Source organism: Sciurus carolinensis, chromosome X (genome assembly GCF_902686445.1).
Source record: "Sciurus carolinensis chromosome X, mSciCar1.2, whole genome shotgun sequence".
Lineage (NCBI taxonomy): Eukaryota > Metazoa > Chordata > Mammalia > Rodentia > Sciuridae > Sciurus > Sciurus carolinensis.
Window position 1 is genome coordinate 78,743,879 of NC_062232.1, and position 20,099 is coordinate 78,763,977.

Consider the following 20,099-nt stretch of genomic DNA (forward strand, 5'->3'; position numbering starts at 1 on the left):
TGATTAAAGAGGATCAAACTAATGATTCAAATAGTTTGAGGGCATATAAAGGGTTTATGTTATTATATTCAGGACTTGACTTTCTCTTATAAGCACAAACAATTATAATTTGCCTCCAAATAAACTATTCTATCTTTCTATCAGATTTGAATATCTCTAATTTAAGACATTTAGGGAACTAATAGTCATGCTATCATAAAAGAGTACTGACAAGGAAACAGGAAAAGCAGTGAAGTGAAAATATTTAATTATTAATCAGATTTTGAACATATGGACCTCATTGCATAGATGGGCTCATTTTAGTCAACTCAATTTAAGAACTGGAACACAGAAAGTTAGGCCCAAAATGCAAGATCTTCCAGGAACAGGAACATTAGTATCCTACAGGAAATATGTCTACATTAGAAAATCATATTCAATATTTTTGATCTGACTTTTCAGTAGGTATTGTTACCTTTTCTTTTTCTTATTTGAATTAATGACTATACATAGCTACACATCTTTAGTTGATTTTCTCAAGATGATAATAGGCAAATCGAAAACCACAGAGCGAAAAACAGGTATGACTTTCCGATGTTTATATTTCTTTCCCCTTCCTCTCTGCTTTCCTCAAGGAACATTTGTCAAACAACCAGACCATACTGTGCACCATGAGGTCACATTTTCTCTCTCAACTCCCAAATTGAGAACAAATGTTACAGGTCCATGAGTTTCCTTGTGAGCATCTTTTATTGTTTTCCTACTTCCACGGATATACAAAGGAAATAAATGACTCTAATAGGGATGTGAGATTTACCCTACCTGGAAAACAATATACTACACAGCATGAGCACAGCCAATAGGTATAACAGATCTTCCTAGAGATGATAAGTGGTGTCTTCCCACCTATAAATCAAAGGTCACACCATCCAATCTCCTATTCCTTGAATGATGGATTTCACAGGGTGTTGTCCGTCATATAATCTATATACTAGTAGTTCTTTCACTTTCACCTGAAAATGGAGCTGGCAAGGCCATCTGAAGTTGGTACTGAGAAAAGTGGACATAGAAAACATGCTGAGAGAATCAAGTTGCTGAATTTACGTTAGTTGGGAAGCATGTTAGATTAATTGTTATATTCTCAACTCTAACCTCTATCAAATGTGGTAAGTTTCTGTTGAAGGTAAGACGTACCAAACTGGAGATAAGCAAGGATCAGGAGACAAGACTGATTTATGAAGAAATATCAGAGATTCATTCAGTCAGAGAAGGTAGGGCAGATAGGACAGGTAGCCTCAAGAAGAACCAGAGGTAATAATAGATAAGATCCCTGAAAATAGGGCATGTATGACAGTAGGAAAATATGAATTAGAAATTACATTCTGCTCTTCCTAGTAACCTGAAAAATGCTGGCTTACATGAGATTTACTTTTTCTTTCATGTAATAAAAAAGCTATTGGTTTTATACACTGGCTGGTATGGCAGCTGTCAGTGCGTGATGCCCATTTTCAAGCAGGAGAAGCACCTCCCCAACCCCCACCCAAGGAGTCCCCTGAGAAGGAAGCCTGCCTGCTGCCTCTGAAGTTCATGTGTACTGCCAAGTCCCCAGCTATAAAACTTCATGAAGAGATCCTTACCTACCTCAGCCAACATCAGTCTTAGGAAATCCAACTACTGGAGAAACAGAAGCTGGGAGACTTTCAAGATGTGAACACAAGTATGTCAAGAGCATCATCCTTCAGGTTTTCTTCAACTGTCAGTTGAAGTGCACTGAGCACCAGGAACTGGAAGGCTGGAGGGGCATCAGGCCCAGGAATACACCCCCAACATTGATATTCCACTCTCTGTTGGTATCTTGGATCCCAAGGCCAGGACCACCCAGCTGAACTCAGTCTAGCTTATGTGGAATCCTGCGGAGAGAGTGTGCATTTTCAGGTGAATTATATTGGTAGAGAATTCACCCAGGGGAAGCACAGGACAAAAAGGGCATGCCCTTCAAGTATAGATAAACAGTTGTAAGTAGTTGGATAACGGAGGGTACATGGGAACATTTGCACTCAATCAGCTGCCAGATCAAGGTGTTCAAACTAAAGGAGGACCAACTGGAAACAAAGAACCACCTGGAGAAGACGGAGAAAAGAACTACCCAACAGAAGAAATATCAATCATCCTATGAAACCAGAGTCTTCGTGTGGCCTACCAGGTAAACAGTGTCTCATCCCCACACTGAAATGTTTCTCCAAACAGCTTTGCCTCAGGCGAACTCACCAGGTGGAGGCCCTGCCCAAGGCCAGTGACTACTTGCTCCTATCAGCCTGGATCCAGGATGCCTAGCAGTGGCTCCATGGCACCAGGTTCTCACAGTTTTGTCAGTATGTCCTTTGTCAAATATATGATTTGTAAAAATTTTCTCCATTCTGTGGGTTGTCTTCACTTTGTTAATGAGTCCTTTGAACTACAAAAAGTTTTAATTTGGATGATGTCCAATATACCTATTTTTTCTTTTGTTGCTTGTGTTTCTAGTAGCACAGACTAAACACCATTGCCTAATCTGAGGTCAGGAATATTTATGCTTATCTTTTCTTCTAAGAATTTTATAATTTTCATTCTAACAATGATCTTTGATCCATTTTGAGTTAATTTTTGCATTTGGTTTGAAGCAGGGGTCCAACTTCATTCTTTTCCAGGTATCTACAAGTTCCACCACTATTCTTTCCTAGTGGAATTTTCTTGGCACCTTGCTAAAGTGCCAAGATTCTCACTGACTTTTTTTCTGGGACATGATGCTGTTGAAACAGGTAAAGGGAGAGATAAGAGAATAGAATTGTCACCATTACTTCCACTTGGTTGAATCTGTGACCTTTGTAGGGCCCCTACTCCCTTGACCTCTCTATACTTTTTTGCTGTTGTTGTTGTTCTTTTTAGATACACATGACAGTAGAATGTATTTTGACATATTATAAATACATGATGTACAAATTTTCTCTATGCTTTTCTACCATCATTCTTTTTCTATCTTCCCTTCTTTCTCCATCCAACTTCAACCCTTGATACATCATTTCACTCTTGTTTTCCCTATAATAACTCTTATTAAATCATAGCATCATTTGTCTGTCTCCTCCATTAGACTGTAAATTCTAAGGCACAGACTTACACTGCTATAAGAGTTCCAGCATATAGAAAAACCTAAAACAAAAATACTTGCTGAAAGAAATGAATGGTAAATACAAACTATATGTGTCAAAGTAATCTGGGGTGGAGGTGAGGAGAAACACAATGAGCTGAAGCAGCTACAGAAGATTTAATGCTGGTGGTAGAAATTGAACTGGGCTTTGAGGACTAGATAGGAACTGGAGTTAATTGGGGTCATTCCAGGATGAAGCTTAGTGCAAGTGAAAACTTGCAATATTTTGGGGTATGAATGTACATTATGTATAAAGTGGAACCATAAGAAAACCAATTTGTTTGGATGAGCTGCAACAGTGGAAGGGGCTAGGAAACCAGGACACATACGTGGTCAGTAACAGAAAGCCTTGAATGAGAGACATGTTCCTAGTAGGAGATCATGTCACAGATGTTAGTAAGGGGGGTAAAGAAAGAAGTCATGAAGAAAATCCATAAGTCTAATGAGGAATGGCAAAGTCTGCAAAACAGGCATCAACTATTGAAAATCAGACGGCTCTGTCATACATCTGAGAGTGGAAACTATTCTTCTAGTTCTGCAAATTGTCCTTCTCAGCCAGAACAGTTTTCACAAGACCTTCCAATTCTTGACTTCTTTGTCTTAAAACCTTTGCCTGACATCTGACACAAAAAGTGCATTTCAAAATAAGCTGGAAATAATGTTAGAGAAAGAAAGGTCTGGTTTTGGAAAGTCTTAGAAACATGAAATAGAAGTTTAGATTTAATGTGGCAGTAAACCAAGTATATGCCCATTTCTTAAAGGGGTGACTAAATAGAAGCCATGTTTTAGGAAATTTGTCAAGTTGTGAAATGTAGGATGAATTCATCATAATAGACTTTTCACTCTAATTTAAAATTAATGTTGGGGTCATATTAGCATTTATATAACCCAGGAAGAGGTGATTTCCTAAATAACATGTCCATTTTTAAAAAATAAACCACAAAATGTCAGCATTTTCCCTGTAATCATATCAGACTCAATATGTACTCTTTTTACACAGGAAAGTTGGATTTTAAATCAGTAAAGTTATGTATTAAAATGAGAGAAGGATATACACTACATTCATATTTTCTTGTTTTACTTTCTTCATAAATGTGAATTCAACAAATTGACCTAAAGTAAGCAAATGTAGAAATTAATAATTTTTTCAAGGCTTTTCCATCTGTCTTGAGGGAAGAAGTCAAACCACCAGAAACTTTCTCTGAATGATTTAATCATATTGCATAGTATGAGAAAAGAGGCTTAGTAAGGACTTTAAAACTTATCTAATAGGGAGACCCATATTTAAGCCTACAGATTTTATAATAGAAATGTGTTGACTTTGATGGATTCTATAATTGCTTAGTTGTGTTCTTTTCTCCTACTTTCTAATATAAAAGTTGTAAGTTTTTTGAAGAGAATAGATTCACTTGAGTTCTAAATTTGGGTAGTTAAGAGAAAGATTCCACATGTATTTGTATACAAGATGATTAAGAAGTTTCCTCTGTTTAGAATATAATAATATATCCAAATTATAATATTATAATCATGGACATTGTTAAATAGTCCCAATAAAACTGCTTCTGAAGCAGAGGTGAGCATGTCCAAGTCCATAGAGCCACACAACTTCCTATATTTAAAGTGCAGATAGACATACTACTTGTCAATAGACATGGTCAATGACATGATCAGCAGGACCAGGTGACAGAGAGACAGAGCTACTCTGAGTATTAATTTTACTCTCATTATAGTTTGACATATTTGCTTCTTTTTCATTCTTCTGGGATCAAATTCCAGTTGAAAGTGTGTGGGAAATAGGATTTATTAACACTCCCTTAACTATCTGTTACCTTAACTACTGATCACTGGTAACTGATCACTGGTGAATTCCTTTCAGTTGTCAAGAAGTTCTGTGTGTGTGTGTGTGCGCTCACATGTATCAATGGCAAAAGGATACATTTCTGGATTTATAACCCAGTACTAATGCAGGTCCTACTATTTTTTAAATAACATTGATTGTATATATTCATGGGTTTTCAAAATTAACATTTGGGGAAATCGTCTAACTGTGATTGTCACTCAGCTACTTTTAATTTATGCTTAATAAACCCTATTCAAAAGAAGGTACTATAAGATTTCATCGAGCTTATCAGGGAGCATGTGTTTTGGGTCTCACTTCACATCAGAGTAGTATGCTTTAGGAAAATGATTCATTTTTATATTTATATCCATGAGTGATTAATTGCTTTTTGGTATTTTTATTAGAAAGAATCATAAAACAAGCACACTTGAATTTTTGCAATTTAAAAAACTCCAAGTTAATCACTAAACATTTTTAAACCTTCAGAAATATGTTTCCCTCAAAAATGCATGATGATAAGCTCATTCCAAATGCTTTAAGTTAAATTACAGTAGTATTTTTATTTAGTAAATTACATGGAAGCCTTTAGATGCTATCTTAGTTTAAGAAATGAATCTTCATAAGCGATTTGTGCTTTTTATATATCCCTACATTTTATTAAATATAATTAGACTATGTTCAAATATGAATATGATATTAAGACTTAGGATAAGTGACAAGACTTTCCCACTAGTGTATTATTCAAATGATATAGAGCCTACTGCTCTTCTGGTCAGAATGATAGATAATGACTTTGTACAAGCTAATTTGAAATTGGATCCTTAATTTTCATTCATTTAATTACAAAGCAGCATTATAAATCCCTACCAAAATAGTTCACATAGCAGTTCGCGATGAGGAAGCTTTTATGTGAGAGCACATTGTGTAAGCTTGGTCAGTCGCCAAAAAAGTGGTAGGATTTTGCTGAGCAAGTCATGGCATTATTAGAGGATGCTGGCATAAACAGAAATGCACATCAGTAAATGAAATGGAGGATAGAAAGAAACCAATAAAGATGGTGTATTAAAAAAGTTGAATGTAGCTTATTAGAATACATGTTTAATAGTTCAGTGTGAGTAAAGACCTGAGGAAATGACCTTTCATTTCAGTATAAAAGAAATGTAATTATAATTTATTCCAACTGTGCTCTTTTACAATAATACAGGATCATTTAGACTTGCTCATGAAAATGGTTTTATTGATAAGCTGGCACTAATGATAAAGTAACTCTTAGTAATACCAAAATGTTGACTGGTAGAGAACTTTATGGAAACAAAGAGGAGACTTTTGAGAGGAGCTATGTCAAAAATAAATGTAAAAGATGGAGAAAGAGAAAAAGAACTATGTCTTCCATGGAAAAACAATAATAGAGAAAACAATATACTAGGAAAAATGATCCAGCTTGTTACTGTGATAATTATATCTGTTACAAAACTCAGACTTTGGAACAGAAATAGCATGACCATGAAATTCCTCAAAACTTTTTGCATATTCAAACATGATATTATTTCATTTTTACAAAAAAATTTATCTATTGAATTGTTTATAATCAGGTACTTTGCATGAAACAGACTTCATCCCTAAGTATAATTGAATATATCACAGGACACATATGTTAGTCACAGCACATGGGAAATGAGGTGGCTAGAATCCCAATTCTTTGAATCTTTAGATTCTGTCATGCTGCTTGTCCTGTAACAGGTTCCTGAGAAGAATATATAGCACAGTGAAGACACTGCCAAATCAATGCTGCCTTCTAGCTAGAGCTACGGTCTCAAATATCTCCATAGTCTCAGGGTAAATTAGGCTGGACCATGTATGAATGAAGATGGCTCTATTTATCCAAGTCTTAGGAAGCAAAGGACTTCAGAGTCCTTTTTCTAGGAACTATTCCTTGACCCCACCCTTGCCTTTGCCCCCACTCTGATAGTAAGAGAACAGACAAATAGAAATCTTCCCTGACAATCTTAAAGTCATTGGTTAAGCTGCCTCCTGTACCTTTAGATACTGACCTTATATGTTTATTTGGATTTACAGGAACAGAAGTATGGGGGCCCTCAACTTGGAAAGGGTTCCTCTTCCCACATACCTTTTATGTGAGTACACCTGAACCTTAAACTTTTACTTCTTTGTTTCTTACACCAAAAAAACTCTCACTTGAGAATTATGTGTTCTTTACCCTTGTTAGAGAGTTATTCCTTCTAGAAGATGGAGTTGTTGGGAAAATATCTGACCTTTCCCAGCAGTTATAATGTGCCACTAACAATAATTAGGACTAAAAGTGAAGAATAATTAGAAAACTCTTGTTTAAGTTATTCTTCTTAATTCAAGGACACAAATTTTATGTAACACTTCTTTGACCTTGTGCATATAAAGTAGCAGAAACAGATTTTTTTCAGTTTTGTGTCCATTTCCATCACCAAGTTGTCATTTTATAGTAAACAATTTCTCTAAATAGGAATACACACATTGTGATACATATTTGGAAAAATATCAATTTGTTAATTGGTCTGGCTTTTGAAAACTAGTTCTACAGCCATTCTCTGCCATGCATGTTCACTGTTTCTATCAACACCCATTTGTTGAACATTGACCATAATGTATATGGCTTCAAAATTGACTTATACCTTCAAAAACAATCTAGTATTCAAGATTAACACATCAATTTTTAAAACTTGCAAAAAAGAAAGGCTATGACAAGTTTCATTAAGATATATAGAAAGGATATGAAATGCATTTTAGAAAGAAGAGCTATTATTGGGGGGGGGAATGAATCTCTATATGGAAGATGTAGAAGTAGAGACTTGAGACATGTACCGTTTCATGATCGTTGAAATTTCACAAATATAGTCTAATACATTTATTGTCACTTTGTGGTTGGAGTACAAGCAACATCAGCATCACCTGGGAACTTGTTAGAAATGCAAACTATCAGGCTTTAACTCAGATGTAATGAACTTTGGGGATGGGATTCAGCAGTCTGTGATTTATCAACTCTCCAAATAATTTTGATGCATGCTAGAGTTTGAAGATCATTCGTCTAATCAATTCATAAGGCTATACCCATTGACTGGTTTATGTGGCAAGACACAAAATAGACACTCAGGGAGTAGACATGAATTATGATGATGATGATGATTTTCAGTATTAGGATTGAACCCAGGGCCTCATGCATGGTAGGCAAGCACTCCACCACTGAGCCACATCCCCAGACCTCTTTAACATTTTATTTTGAGACAGAATCTCACTAAATTGCTGAGGCTGCCTTGAACTTGAGATTCTCAGCCTTAGCCTCTGGAGTAGCTGGGCTGTGCCACCTTGACCAGCTCACGGTTTTTTGTTTTTTTTTTTTTTTTTTGCCTTATTTTTATTTATTTATTTATTTATTTATTATTGTAAACAAATAGGATACATGTTGTTTCTCTGTTTGTACATGGAGTCAAGGCACACCATTTGTGTAATCATAAATTTACATAGGGTAATGTTGTTTGATTCATTCTGTTATTTTTTTTCCTTCCCCCCCACCCCTCCCACCACTCTTTTCCTTCGTCCATTCTTGCCACCCTCCTTAACCCTAACCCCAAACTTAACCCTAACCCTAACGCTAACCCCTCCCACCCCCCATTTTATGTCCTCATCTGCTTATCAGTGAGATCATTCGTCCTTTAGTTTTTTGAGATTGGTTTATCTCACTTAGCATGATATTCTCCAATTTCATCCATTTGCCTGCAAACGCCATAATTTTATCATTATTATTCAAAGTATTCCACGGTGGTGCACGCCTGTAATCCCAGCAATGTGGTAGGTTGAAGCAGGAAGATCAGAAGTTCAAAGCCAGCCTCAGCAACTTAGCAAGACCCTCAGCAACTTAGTGAAATCCTGTATCAAAAGAAAAAATAGAAAGAGGTGGGGATGTGGCTCACTAGTAAAAGTCCCCTGGGTTCAGTCTCGAGAATCAAAAACAAAACAAAATATTTCAATAAAATTAGAGTAGCAATCTTAGGAGGCATACTATAAAAAATACCTAACAACACAAAGTCATTGCTACGGCCCAAGGGACTTATTTGAAGCACCAAAGTCCAGTGACATAATGATAGGTAGAGATTGTAGAGACCTCCTACCTGAATGGAGAGATCCAGGGGAGACAAAGTGGAGTTTTGCTAATTTTCACTCTTTCCCTTTGTGGACATGGACATTTTCATTCCTTTGGTCCAGATGGCAGTCAGTTTTAAGAAATCAGAAAAGATACTAGCTCAGGGAACCAGAAACAAGGCAATATAGAACCAAGAACTCAAAATAAAAGCCCTTTCATACGTCAGCATTCAGGGAACAATAAAACAAGTGGCCACTTCATTTATCCTGCTTTGAGTTTGTTGAGCATCCTGGATGTGTGCATTTGCAGTTTTCACCACATTTAGAAAATGTTTGGCTGCTCTTTTCTTCAAATATTTTTCTTCTCCCTAGGGATTTCTAGCACTCCAATTACAAGTTAGACTACTTGATATGGTAACTGAGGCTCCTTTTTAAAAAAAAAAAAAAAAAGTTTTAGTGTTTTTCCCCTGATCTATGCTTCAGTTTGCAAAGTTTTTATTACTATGTCTTCAAGGTCACTGAACTTTTCTTCTGCAATGTCTAAGGCTATCAATCCCACATAAGGAAATTTTCATTCAGATACTGTATTTTTCATTTCTATAAGTCTGTGTGGTCTTTTTACATCTTGTATTTCTCTTCTCATTTTGTTTATGGTTTGGTTTATTTTGTTTTTTAACTCCATAAGTGCTATGAAATGTATGTAGCTCTTTTAATATCCATGTTGGCAAATTCCATCATGTCTCATTTCAGGATCTGTTTTCTTTCTGCCTATGGGCCACATTTTCCTGCTTCTTCACATGTATAACAATTATTTTACTGAGTGGCAGATATTGTAAATTTTATGTTGTCAATGGCTAGAATTTATAATATTTCTTTAAAAAGTGCAAGACTTCATCTTAATGCTTATGGAACTTGTACTTAAGCCTTTCTTTTAGCCCCAGTACTAGGGTATTATCTTCTGAGATCCCTACCAAATGCCTTAGGCATTCAAAACCCTGTCTCTCCCTTCTGGCCTGTTGGAACCAAAATTATTCCCAGACCTGTGTGAACTCTTGAAACTGGTTCACAGCTTCTGGGTAATTGTACTTTCCATAACAGTTGTTTCTTGCCCAACCTGAAGGAGTATTAATCTATATACACTCAGATTGGTTTCAGTCAAAGACTAAGGGAGAATCCTGTGTAGATTTTTAGAGCCATTTCTCTGTAAATTCCCTTCTCTCCAATAGTCTGCCTCGTAAGTTCTAGTTGCACTGGCCTCCCTGAATCCCAATCTCTGTCTCCTCAACTCAGTGAGTATTCCCTCCCTCTGTTATCACCATCCAGAAGGCGTCTCCAGCAGAAAATCATGGAGAATGTAAGGTTTTTCTCATTTCTTTCTCTCCTCTCAGGGCTCAACATCCTGTATAACCTGTTGCCCAATGTCAGAAAAGAGTTACATCATATATTTTGCACATCTTTCTAGTTACTTATGACAAGAAGGTAAATCCCATAGGAGATATTCTTCAAGGGTATAAGCAGAGGTCCCCCAAATGAGCACTATAAAAACATGTGTTATGGTTTAAATATGAGGTTTCCCCAGAAGCTCATGTGTGAGACAATGCAAGAAGGTTTAGCGGTGAAATGATCGGGTTATGAGAACCTTAAACCAATCAGTGAATTAATCCCCTGATAGATTAACTGAGTGGTAACTAAAGGCAGGTAGGGTGTGGCTAGAGGGAGTGGGTCATTGGGGGCATGCCTTGGGATATATATTTTGTATCTGGGTGAGTGAAGTCTCTCTCTCTCTCTCTCTCTGCTTTCTGATGACCATGTGAGCTGCTTCCCTCTGCCACACTCTTACACCATGATGTTCATTCAACCTTAACTCAAGCCCCAAGGAATAGAGCCAGCTCTCTATGGACTGAGACCTCTGAAACCGTGAGCCCCAAAATGAATGTTTCCTTCTCTAAAATTGTTCTTGTCAGGTATTTTGGTCACAGTAGCAAAAGAACTGACTAAAAAAACATGTAAGAAAAATATAGCCACAAACAAAAAGAACTTAAGGATGGGGAACTAAGAGAGCTGTGCTGATATATATTTGGTAAACATATTTTGGTAGATATTTTGAGTAGATAATTGTTTCCCACTGTACCCTGCTTGGTTTTAAAGTTGTTCTGCCACCAAGTGACTGGACATTCTATATGTAGTGACATTAATAAATAATTGCTGAAGAATTAAGTGCTTCAGAAGGAATGCCTAATTTATTCTCCTTATCAACAAGTCAGATAAAATGCAGCATTTGCATTACCTAGTAGATTTTTCTGTTCTTTATGAGAGGCATTTTTATTATGACGGTTATTTTTGCTTCTTATTTAAAATGTCAAACAATACAAAAATATAATAGAAAAATAAGATCTTTCCACTTTATCTCATTCACTCTTAACAGTTTAATATACATATCCATATCTCTATCTATATATAAATCTATATCCATATGTATTTATCAATCACAAAAGTAGATTATTCTACCATTGTCCAGTCCCACCAGAGAATTAATAGCAGGGCTTTCCTACTATGCCACCATGCTCTCTCTGCTTTGGGAGACTTACCAGAGTCTGGGACTATTGTCAAGGAGAAATATTCACAAGGATAGTTTGAATGAGGCCCAGAAAGGCTCAGGGCCTAGTTCTTTTTAAAAAAAATATTTTTAGTTGTAGAAGGACATAATACCTTTACTTAATTTTTTTAATTGTAAACAAATGGGATACATGTTGTTTCTCTCTTTGTACATGGAGTAAAGGCATACCATTTGTGCAATCATAAATTTACATAGGGTGATGTTGGTTGATTCATTCCGTTATTTTTTCCCTTCCCCCCACCCCTCCCACCCTTATTTTCCCTCTATATAGTCCTTCCTTCCTCCATTCTTGCCCCCCTCCCTAACCCTAACCCTAACCCTAACCCCTCCCACCCCCATTATGTGTCATCATCCACTTATCAGCCAGATCATTCGTCCTTTGGTTTTTTGAGATTGGCTTATCTCACTTAGCATGATATTCTCCAATCTCATCCATTTGCCTGCAAATGCCATAATTTTATCATTCTTTATGACTGAGTAATATTCCATTGTATATATATACCACAGTTTCTTTATCCATTCATCAATTGAAGGACATCTAGGTTGGTTCCACAGTCTGGCTATTGTGAATTGAGCAGCTATGAACATTGATGTGACTGTATCTCTGTAGTGGGCTGATTTTAAGTCCTTTGGGTATAGGCCAAGGAGTGGGATAGCTGGGTCAAATGGTGGTTCCATTCCAAGCTTTCTGAGGAATCTCCATACTGCTTTCCAGAGTGGCTGCACTATTTGCAACCCCACCAGCAATGTATGAGTGTATCTTTTTCCCCCACAACCTCACCAACACCGGTCGTTGCTTGTGTTCTTCATAATTGCCATTCTAATTGGGGTGAGATGGAACCTTAGGGTAGTTTTGATTTGCATTTCTCTTATTACTAGAGATGTTGAACATTTTTTCATATATCTGCTGATTGCTTGTAGATCTTCTGTGAAGCATCTGTTCATTTCCTTAGCCCATTTGTTGATTGGATTATTTGTATTCTTGGTGTAGAGTTTTTTGAGTTCTTTATATATTCTGGAAATTAGTGCTCTACCTGAAGTATGAGTGGCAAAGATATTCTCCCACTCTGTAGGCTCTTTCTTCACATTACTGATAGTTTCCTTTGCTGAGAGAAAGCTTTTTAGTTTGAATCTATCCCAGTTGTTGATTCTTGCTTTTATTTCTTGTACTATGGGAGTCCTGTTAAGGAAGTCTGATCCTACGCCAACATGTTGAAGATTTGGACCTACTTTTTCTTCTACAAGATGAAGGATCTCTGGTCTGATTCCAAGGTCCTTGATCCATTTTGAGTTGAGTTTTGTGCAGGGTGAAAGATAGGGGTTTAATTTCATTCTGTTGCATATGGATTTCCAGTTTTCCAAGCACCAATTGTTGAAGAGGCTATCTTTTCTCCATTGCATATTCTTGGCCCCTTTGTCTAGTATGAGAAAATTGTATTTATTTGGGTTTGTGTCCATGTCCTCTATTCTGTACCATATATCTACCTGTCTATTTTGGTACCAATACCATGCCGTTTTTGTTACTATTGCTTTGTAGTAGAGTTGAAGATCTGGTATTGCGATACCCACTGCTTTGCTCTTTCTGCTAAGGATTGCTTTAGCTATTCTGGGTTTCTTATTCTTCCAGATGAATTTCATGATTGCTTGCTCTATTTCTGTAAGGTATGTCATTGGGATTTTAATTGGAATTGCATTAAATCTGTATAGCACTTTTGGTAGTATGGCCATTTTGACAATATTAATTCTTCCTATCCAAGAACATGGGAGATCTTTCCATCTTCTAAGGTCTTCTTTAATTTCTTTCTTTAGTGTTCTGTAGTTCTCATTGTAGAGGTCTTTCACCTCTTTTGTGAGATTGATTCCCAGTATTTTATTTTTTTCGAGGCTATTATGAATGGGGTAGTTTTCCTAACTTCTCTTTCTAAAGATTCATTACTTATGTATACAAATGCATTGGATTTATGAGCATTGATTTTGTAACCTGCTACATTACTGAATTCACTTATGAGTTCTAAAAGTTTTCTAGTGGAATTTCCGGGTTCCTCTAAAATTATAATCATGTCATCAGTGAACAGGGATAGTTTGAGTTCTTCTTTTCCAATTCATATCCCTTTAATTTCTTTGGTTTGTCTAATTGCTCTGGCTAGGGTTTCAAGGACAATGTTGAATAGAAGTGTTGAAAGAGGGCATCCCTGCCTTGTTCCAGTTTTTAGGGGGAATGCTTTCAGTTTTTCACCATTTAGAATGATATTGGCCATGGGCTTAGCATAGATAGCCTTTACAATGTTAAGGAATGTTCCCACTATCCCTATTTTTTCTAGTGTTTTGAGCATGAAGGGATGCTGTATTTTAGCGAATGCTTTTTCTGCATCTATTGAAATAATCATGTGATTCTTGACTTTAAGTCTGTTGATATGGTGAATGACATTTATTGATTTCTGGATATTGAACCAACCTTGCATCCCTGGGATAAAACCCACTTGATAGTGGTGCATGCACTATCTTTTTAATATATTTTTCTATACGATTTGCTAAAATTTTGTTGAGAATTTTTGTGTCGATGTTCATTAAGGATATTGGTCTGAAATTTTCTTTCCTCGATGTGTCTCTGTCTGGTTTAGGTATCAGGGTGATATTGGCTTCATAGAATGAGTTTGGGAGGGTTCCCTCCTCTTCTATTTCATGGAATACTTTGAGGAGTATTGGAATGAACTCTTCTTTAAAGGTTTTGTAGAACTTGGCTGAGAACCCATCTGGTCCCGGACTTTTCTTTGTTGGTAGGCTTTTGATGATCTCTTCTATTTCATTGCTTGAAATTGATTTATTTAAGTTGTGTATGTCCTCCTCGTTCAGTTTAGGTAATTCATATGTCTCTAGAAACTTCTTGATGTCTTCGAGGTTTTCTGTTTTGTTGGAGTATAGATTTTCAAAATAGCTTCTAATTATGTTTTGTATTTCACTCCTGTCTGTAGTGACATTTCCTTGTTCATTCTGAATTTTAGTAATTTGAGTTTTCTCCCTCTTTCTCTTTGTTAGTGTGGCTAAGGGTTTATCAATTTAGTTTATTTTTTCGAAGAACCAACTCTTTATTTTGTTAATTTTTTCGATTGTTTCTTTTGTTTCAATTTCATTGATTTCAGCTCTGATTTTAACTATTTCCTGTCTTCTACTACTTTGGTGTTGCTCTGTTCTTCTTTCTTTTTCTTTTGGTGTTAAGTCGTTTATTTGTTGATTTTTTCATCTTTTGTTGAATGTGCTCCATGAAATAAATCTTCCTCTAACTACTGCTTTCATAGTGTCCCAGAGATTTTGATATGGATATGATGTGTCTTTGTTCTCGTTTACTTCTAAGAATTTTTTTATTTCCCTCCTGATGTCTTCTGTTATCCATTCATCCTATAATAGCATATTATTTAATCTCCAGGTATTGGAGAAGGTTCTGTTTTTTATTCTGTCATTTATTTCTAATTTCAATCCATTATGATCTGATAGAATACAAGGTAGTATCCCTATCTTCTTGTATTTGCTAAGAGTAGCTTTGTGGCATAAAATATGGTCTATTTTAGAGAAGGATCCATGTGCTACTGAGAAGAAAGTGTATTCGTTCTTTGTTGGATGGTATATTCTATATATGTCTGTTAAGTCTAAATTATTGATTGTGTTGTTGAGATCTATGGTTTCTTTATTCAATTTTTGTTTGGAAGATTTTTCCAGTGGTGAGAGAGGTGTGTTAAAATCGCCTAGTACTATTGTGTTGTGGTCTATTCGATTTCTGGAATTGAGAAGGATTTGTTTGACGTACATGGATGAGCCAATGTTCGGGGCATAGATATTTATGATTGTTATGTCTTGCAGATTTATGCTTCCCTTAAGCAGTATGAAACATCCTTCTTTATCCCTTCTGACTAGTTTTGGCTTGAAGTCCACATTATCTGAAATGAGGATGTATACTCCAGCTTTTTTGCTGTGTCCGTATGCATGGTATATTTTTTCCCATCCTTTCACCTTTAGACTGTGGTTTTCTCTTTCTATGAGATGAGTCTCTTGCAGGCAGCATATTGTTGGATTTCCCTTTTTAATCCAATCTGCCAGTGTATGTCTTTTGATTGATGAGTTCAGGCCATTAACATTCAGGGTTATTGTTGTGATATGATTTGTATTCCCAGTCAGTTGACTCATTTTTGTTTTTTGACATGATTTGGTTTCTCCTTTATTTGGTTGTTCCTTTAGGCTAGTTTCTCCCATTGCTGATTTGCATTATTGTTTTTCATCTCTTCCTCATGGAATATTTTGCTGAGAATGTTCTGTAATGCTGGCTTTCTTTTTGTAAATTCTTTTAGCTTTTGTTTATCATGGAAGGATTTTATTTCGTTGTCAAATCTGAAAGTAAGTTTTGCTGGGTATAAGATTCTTGGTTGGCATCCGTTTTCTTTCAGGGCTTGGCAAATGTTGTTCCAGGCCCTTCTAGTTTTTAGGGTCTGGATTGAAAAATCTGCTGATATTTTTATTGGTTTCCCCCTAAATGTAATTTGATTCTTTTCTCTCACAGCCTTTAAAATTCTGTCTTTATTTTGTATGTTAGGTATTTTCATAATAATGTGCCTTGGTGTGGGTCTGTTGTAATTCTGTATATTTGGAGTCCTATAAGCCTCTTGTATCTGGTTTTCCATTTCATTCTTCAGATTTGGGAAATTTTCTGATATTATTTCATTGAATAGATTGTTTATTCCTTTGGTTTGTTTCTCTAAGCCTTCCTCAATCCCAATAATTCTCAAATTTGGCCTTTTCATGATATCCCATAATTCTTGTAGATTCTGTTCATGATTTCTTACCATCTTCTCTGTGTGGTCAATTTTTTCTTCAAGATTAAATATTTTGTCTTCAATGTCTGGGGTTCTGTCTTCCAGGTGTTCTATCCTATTTGTTATGCTTTCTATGGAGTTTTTAACTTGGTTTATTGTTTCCTTCATTTCAAGGATTTCTGTTTGTTTGTTTTTTCCAGTATGTCTAACTCTTTATTGAAATGATGTTTTGCTTCCCGTATTTGCTCTTTTTTAACTGTTGATTGGTGAGATCATTTAATGCCTGCATTTGCTCTTTCATCTCTTCCTTCAATGACTGCATTTGCTCTTTCATCTCCTCGTTTGCTTCCCTGATTGTTTTAATTATGTACATTCTGAACTCCCTTTCTGACATTTCTTCTGCCATGCTGTCATTGGGTTTTATTGATATAGTATCTAGGTTTGTTTGGGACATTTTCTTCCCTTGTTTTCTCATATTGGTCAGATATCAGTGGGACTCTGAGATATTGCAGATTTCCTCTTTTGGCTTATAGTGTCCCGGTAGATTTCCAGTATATCACCTCCCCACCTTCAGTAGCCTGAAGTCTTGGAGGAACTTGATAATGCAGTGCTTCTGAAGAAAGCTGCCCGTAGCCCGCTACTGGGTCCAGGGCTGGGGCTGGTTCTGCGTGGAAATCCTCTCACTGGGCGGTCCTGCTCCTAGAAGCTGGGTATAGACAGGGCCTGCCCCCGTCTGAGGGAGCCATGCTGCTCAGGGAAAGCCTCTCCCTGTCCTGCCTTGGTCCCAGAAGCCCCCTGCAGGCCAGGGCCGCTGCTGGGTGTGGGGCTTGGGGTTGGCTCTGTGCGGAAAAGCTCTCACTGGGCGGGCCTGCTCCTAGAAGCTGGCTGTGGATCCTGCCTGCCGCCGGAGGGAGCAGGGCTGCTTGGGGAAGACTCTCGCTGCCCTGCCCTGCTCTGAGAAGCTACCCACTGTCCGGGCCTGCCGCCGGGGCAGAGCTTAACCCAGTGGGAGAGGCTCACCCTGCAGCTCTATGTTGGTCCAAGTCTCTCAATACCTCCTCTTCTTGAATCCTGAGTTCTGGAGCGATGGGAGATGCAGTCATCCTCTAGTCTGCCATCTTGGATCCCCCACTTTACTTTATTTTTACGTGGTACTATAGATCGAACCCAGTGCCTCATGTATGCTAGGCAAGTGCTCTACCACTGAACCACAATCACAGCTCCTTGGGGCCTAATGCTGCTGGATGAGGAGCATGAAGATCACAGGAAGATCTTAAAGCAAAATTTTTTCTCTCAGGTGAAAAATGACATAACTCAGAAGTAGTGTTGTGCCGGGGGAAGCAGCTGAAGGTAATTCTTTGTGCACCCCATGCAGAGAACTCCAGCTCTTCTGTAAGGAGGATGGGAAGCTAATTTGCTGGCTTTGTGAACATTCTCAGGAACACTGTGGTCACCACACATTTCTCATGGAGGAGGTTGCCCAGGAGTACCAGGAAATGTTCCTGGAGTCACTGAAGAAGTTGAGGAAAGAGCAGCAGGAAGCTGAGAGGCTAAAAGCTGTTATCAGAGAGAAGAGGGCATCCTGGAAGAATCAGATAGAGCCTGAGAGACATAGGATCCACACAGAGTTTAATCAGCTTCGAAGCATCCTGGACAAAGAGGAGCAGTGGGAACTGAAGAAGTTGGAGGAGGAAGAGAGGAAGGGTTTGAGTATTGTAGAGAAAGCTGAGGGCGAACTAATCCACCAGAGTCAGTAACTGGGAGAGCTAATTTCAGATCTGGAGAGTTGATGCCAAGGTTCAGTAGTGAACCTACTACAGTTTGTGAGTAATGTCATGGAAGGGAATGAGTTCTGGACCCTAAGGAAGCCCCAAGCTCTCCCTACCAAGCTGAAGAGTATGTTTCAAGTTCCAGATCTGAAAAAGATGCTGCAGGTGTTTTGAGAGTTGACAGATGTCTAGAGATCCTGGGTGGACAGGACTCTGAATCCCCACATGGCTAATCTAAATCTTGTCTAAAAATCAGAGGCAGGTGAGATTCATGGGTGCTAAACTGTCTGGGCCTCCCTGTCTGGAAGAACACTGTGACTGTTGTGACCTGGGCTCTCAGTTCTTCTCCTTAGGAAAATACTACTGAGAGATAGATGTGACCAGTAAGACTGCCTGGATCCTGGGGGTATGCAGTAATTCCATTCTCTTTCAAGTCAGGTTGCTAACAACCAGAATGCTTACTTCAGAGTCCACCACAGAATGGATACTGGGTGATTGGGTTGCAGCATAAATATTAAGATAGAGCCTGCAAGTACTCTTCCACTTCCATACTCCTCTCTAGGGCTGTGCCCCCTTACCACACTGGATTTTTGGTTTTTGTTTTTGTTTTTTTAGATTATAAGGCTGGCACTGTCTCCTTTTATAATGTCAGGAATCATGGCTTACCTATCTACACTCTCTCTAAATATTACTTTCCTACTGCCATTTGCCCATACTTTAATCCTTTCTACTGTGTAGTCCCGAGGACCCTGCATCTCCTAAGCTCTTTGACATTCTGCTGCCCCCACCCATAGCTGAGTAGTACCTGTCACCCTGCGACTCATCTGCATTTGAGTCTCCTTTCTGATCTGTTTTGTGTTCTCCCTCTTTTCCTGTTGAGCATTTATTCACTCAATAGCAGGATAGTCACCCAAAAATGATGGTGAACATCCTTGACAGATGTTAAAGTAGGCTGGAGGAGCTTTCAACATTTTATCATCAAGCATACATGGTATTAGATGGAAATTTTTTTTATTGATGCACGGACCAAATCTAAGAAATTCTCTTGTATTAATTAGCTGCAAGTTTTGTATTGAATGAAAAATGAATTCAACAGATATCCTGTAATTATTAAGATAACTGTGTGTCATTTTTACTGTTATCAGGGATAAGTACATTGATTTGTTTCCATTGTTAAATCTATCACAAATTTCTGAAATAAAGTATTATTAATTGTTAGAGGCAGATATTTAATTAGGTTTTATTTTCATCTATGTTTATGAAAGAAATTGGCCTGTAACTTTACATTCTTGTAATTTCTTTTATAAAATGCAGTAATGAACAAATAAATTACTATGTAATTACATAAAGAATTTTGAGTGCTAAATACAAACCATTGTAATTTCTATGGCTTTAAGTTCACATTGAAGGAAGAGATTGTAACTTCAGCCTCAACTATAACCTCTACCACAACCATCAGCCATGACCTTAAAAATTTAAGGGTAGAAAAAAATGAAAAATAAATATACCTTCCAAGTGAATTGACATTTCAAAAAAAAAGAAAGAAAAATAAGGTGGGGATGTGAGAAGAAAGTGATCCATCCCATACATATTTTTCTCTTGGAATGGGAGACAAATACAAAGAAAAAAGATACTGAATGTACTTTTAGGAAGAGGATGTTTTTTCTTTTTCTTCTTCTTCTTCTTTTGTACTATGTGTTTTCTGAGTTAACTATAAAAGAAATTACAAGGTTGATGTGAGGGTGGAAACAAAGATCAAGCTGGCTGTCTAACATTG

General features: G+C 37.3%; 2 pseudogenes; both read left to right on the forward strand.

The window, feature by feature from the left end:
- Positions 1–520: 520 nt before the first annotated feature.
- LOC124971555 (transcription factor CP2-like protein 1) lies at positions 521–2,382 on the forward strand (annotated as a pseudogene).
- A 3,514-nt stretch (positions 2,383–5,896) lies between these two features.
- On the forward strand, positions 5,897–19,116 carry LOC124971556 (tripartite motif-containing protein 6-like; annotated as a pseudogene).
- Positions 19,117–20,099: the final 983 nt, after the last annotated feature.